Source organism: Ailuropoda melanoleuca, chromosome X (genome assembly GCF_002007445.2).
Source record: "Ailuropoda melanoleuca isolate Jingjing chromosome X, ASM200744v2, whole genome shotgun sequence".
NCBI lineage: Eukaryota > Metazoa > Chordata > Mammalia > Carnivora > Ursidae > Ailuropoda > Ailuropoda melanoleuca.
Window position 1 is genome coordinate 34,652,564 of NC_048238.1, and position 3,420 is coordinate 34,655,983.

The 3,420-nt window shown below is 47.3% G+C and overlaps 1 non-coding gene across 1 annotated transcript; it reads right to left on the reverse strand.

Moving 5' to 3' along the window:
* Positions 1-354: 354 nt before the first annotated feature.
* On the reverse strand, positions 355-427 carry TRNAK-CUU. The gene has a single exon. It is a non-coding gene; the product is annotated as a tRNA-Lys (tRNA).
* Between the last annotated feature and the right edge of the window lie 2,993 nt (positions 428-3,420).

Here is a 3,420-nt window from a genome sequence, read left to right on the forward strand (position 1 = left end):
CATTTCCGGGCTTTAAGCCCCCCAGTCTGTGGCACTTTCTTACGGCGGCCAGAGCGGACTAAGACAGGCCCCTACAGCCCTGTCCCAAAAAAAGAAAAAGCAGAAGGACGCCAGTTTGAGTAGATTTAGCACCGTCTTCTCATGCCTGTAAACTGCCAAGTGCTCGGTCCCTATCATTACCAGGAAGTTTGAATAATAATAGCCAACAGGAGCTGATTGTGGCCAATAGCCGGGTCTGAAGGTTAAATATTTTGGGGGGGCTCCGTTATGAAAAAAACAGAACACAAAATTGCAAATACGAAACCTAGTATGAAAGCCAATGTTGTTGTTACTGTTGTTTTGAGGTCGGCTCCACGCCCAGTGTGGGGCTCGAACCCACCACCCTGAGATCAAGAGTCGCACGCTCTACCCACTGAGCCAGCCAGGCGCCCCAAAAGTGAATGTTTAAAGGAGAAAAGAAATAATAAATTACGACACTGAATGGCTCATGAAGGCCTCAAATGTCACAAAATCCAGGGGGAAAAAATAATATATTTAGTAATTCACTGTCTGAAACACTTCCTTGATGCTTTTTTTCTCCTCTTTTGGGCTGCATGGTTTTGATTGCTTCTCATACGGTAACGATTTTTTAATATCGTTTTGTAGAGAGACAATAGAAAGATCATTCCGTCTCTCCTGCAGCGTGCTTGATCTCCCTTTTATAAAATTATTGATAGTGCTGTGAAGTTTCTCTCGGGTTCACAAGTTGTCATTGGGAATTAGTTTCCATTGTGCTGTAATCCCGGAGTGACATGGAAGCATCCGGATGTCTCCTTTGTTTGTTTTTGGCTACTACTGAGATACTTCGATCTTCCTGTTCTATTTGAATTTTGCTATGATTCGTAATTCTAAAAAAAAAAAAAAAACACCACGTGAAATTAATGTGAAATTAAGGGGTACCTATTCAGCAGCATAATTGCATAATGAAATAAAATGACTCTTAAACGACACACATTGACATGCTGATGAACACATGAGTCTTGTCACCGGAGCACGTGTTTCTTTAGCCCGTCTTGCTACGTCAGTAACAATTTTGTGTGCGGCTTTTGCTGGATTCATCAGACATCACCGGGACAAGATGTGTCAGATACGCTACAGAGTGCAATCCGAAATACTGGGATGTGTAAAGCTCCCTGCTCTTCAAGCAGACGGGCTTGGGTTTGTAGGACAGCTGTAGTTTTGTGCCCTACAAACACACGGATTCCGATAAATCCTATTTTGTGCAACTCCCATCCGCACGGAAATAAAACCAAATGGTGCGTTATTAATTACACGCGCTGCATTATTGAGTATATTCCTGATGGAAGCGAATTTCCATTCTGACTAGGCGTCAATGAGAACGGGATTCGTCACTTCCAATTTTCCACATCTGATGAGTGGAAGATTTTCCACAGACTAGCTTCTGGCACCCTACGTTTCAGGCTTTGTTTCTCTCCACTATCTACATACTTTGGGGGGGGGTGCTGGGAGTCATACGATACTGTGACAGATGGGATTTTTCACGATGGTCCCAACAAGGTCTCCCGTCCACATGCTCTTCGTGCAGCGGATGTTGGCCTTCCTCTCACTGGGGCACGGGGCCCGTCCTCCCCCCTTGAATCTGAGGGGCTCCGTGACTACAGCAGAGGTGACAGTATGTGACTTCCAAGGTTAGGTCAGAGAAAGTGATACAGCTTTTACCTGGCCCTCTTGGGATCCTTGCCCTAGGAACTCAGTCGCCATGCTGTGAGGAAGCCCAGGCCATGCAGAGAGGCCACGGCCAGCGGAGGTCTCAGCCAGCAGCCAGTGTCAACCACCAGATAGGTGAGCGAGGAGCCTCCAGATGATTCCAGCCCCCAGCCTCCAAGCCACCCCAGCTGACACCAGGTGAAGCATCGACAGGCTGTCCCACTGAGCCCTGCCCACTGCAGATTTGTGAGCAAAACAAATGATTGCCGTTGTTTTAAGCCACTGAGTTCTGGAGTGACTCGCCATGTTGCAATAGACGCCAAGGACAGACGTATTTATATTGTGAGACAACGTGTGGCATGCACCTTCAAGTCCCAGTACTGGACAAGTCAGCCCAGAGGGCAGTGAGAGCATTCCCAAAGGCCATTGCCATGGTGACGTGTGTTGGCCAGCACCAACCTTACGCGGAAGTGGCTGCCGACGCTATATACCCATATCCCTAAAAAACCTTGTTGTAGCCTCACTTTGACTTCCCCATAGCCAGATCCCAAAAATGCCCATGGCTCCTCTCACACCCCCAGACCCAACAGGACGTATGATTAAGTGGCAGTCCGATGGGAAACACACGGTGGTCTGTACGGAACGTAAGCACCCTACTCCGCCTGAACCAAGCGTGGAAGGGGCCAGTGCAAGTGACACGCCTTGGAGCTTCCGCTTTGCTCAGTTCACAGTAAATCTACTCCGTAGCCAATATTTATTGAATGCTTATAAAGGCTGGTCCTGGGCTAAGCCTTTTATATAAATGGTCGTACTTGAGTTCACATTATGACCCTGTACGTAGATGATATTCGTCTCCCCACTTTACGTACGAGAAAACAAAAGTTCAATATCATTCAAATATATTCAGCATGTACTTACTGAGCTTTTACAACTAACAACAATTTGTATATTGTCTCATATTGTACAAAGGAGTTGCAAGTCTGTCATGGGTGTGATGAGAACCCTGCAGGCATAATTCTTCTGTCCATTTTAGAGAGAGGCACGCTGAGGTGAGGCACTGAATCGGGATTGTGGTAAATACCAGGAAGTATAAGGTGCATTCCTCACTCTTAAGAATCTGGGTTCCTCAAGTGGCACCTGGGGGGCTCAGTCGGTGAAGCGTCTGCCTTCCGCTCAGGTCATGATCCCAGGGTTCTGGGATTGAGTCCTGCATCAGGCTCCCTGCTCAGCGGGGAGCCTGCTTCTCCCTCTCCCTCTCCCTCTGCCGCTCCCCCTGCTTGTGCTCACTCATTCTCTTTCTCTCTGTCAAATAAATAAATAAATAAATAAATAAATAAATAAATGAATAAATAATCTTTAAAAAAAAAAAGAATCTGGGCTCCTCAAAAGGGCTAAGAAATGCTTTTAAGATAGAGAAAGCAACCAAAGATGCTGGGGATGTTAGCACAATGTGAAGAGGGGTTATGAAATGCTGTGCATAGTGGGAAATGGACCTTGAGACACAGCACGAGTGGGCAGGGGAGGGGCAGAAGGGAGAGGGAGAAGCGGACTTCCCACTAAGCAGGGAGCCCAACGTGGGGCTCCATCCCAGGACCCTGAGATCATGACCTGAGCAGAAGGCAGATGCTTAACCAACTGGGCCACCCAGGCACCCCTAATCATCCCGCCCAGTCTCCTTTTTAAGGAGAGAACTGAGGGCTATAATTTGCCCAC